This window comes from Nematolebias whitei, chromosome 10, assembly GCF_014905685.2.
Source record: "Nematolebias whitei isolate Nwh7 chromosome 10, NemWhi1, whole genome shotgun sequence".
NCBI lineage: Eukaryota > Metazoa > Chordata > Actinopteri > Cyprinodontiformes > Rivulidae > Nematolebias > Nematolebias whitei.
The window spans coordinates 8,901,972-8,902,371 of NC_056507.1; the positions used below are offsets into that span (position 1 = coordinate 8,901,972).

At 42.8% G+C, this 400-nt stretch overlaps 1 protein-coding gene across 2 annotated transcripts in view; it reads left to right on the forward strand.

The window, feature by feature from the left end:
- The window catches only part of kiaa0513 (KIAA0513 ortholog), a 19,272-nt gene that overhangs the window by 4,271 nt on the left and 14,601 nt on the right, over positions 1-400 (forward strand). The gene's annotated exons all lie outside the window — the stretch shown is intronic.

Consider the following 400-nt stretch of genomic DNA (forward strand, 5'->3'; position numbering starts at 1 on the left):
TTTTGTCCACAGGTGTCTCATCTCTGCATCTTTTGTCCACAGGTGTCTCATCTCTGTCTTTTGTCCACAGGCGTCTCATCTTTGTATCTTTTGTCCACAGGTGTCTCATCTTTGTGTCTTTTGTCCACAGGTGTCTCATCTTTGTATCTTTTGTCCACATGTGTCTCATCTTTGTGTCTTTTGTCCAAAGGTGTCTCATCTTTGTGTCTTTTGTCCAAAGGTGTCTCATCTTTGTGTCTTTTGTCCATAGAGGTCTCATCTCTGCGTCTTTTGTCCACAGATGTATCATGTCTCATCTCTGCGTCTTTTGTCCACAGATCATGTCTCATCTCTGCGTCTTTTGTCCAACATATCATGTCTCATCTCTGCGTCTTTTGTCCACAGATCATGTCTCATCTCT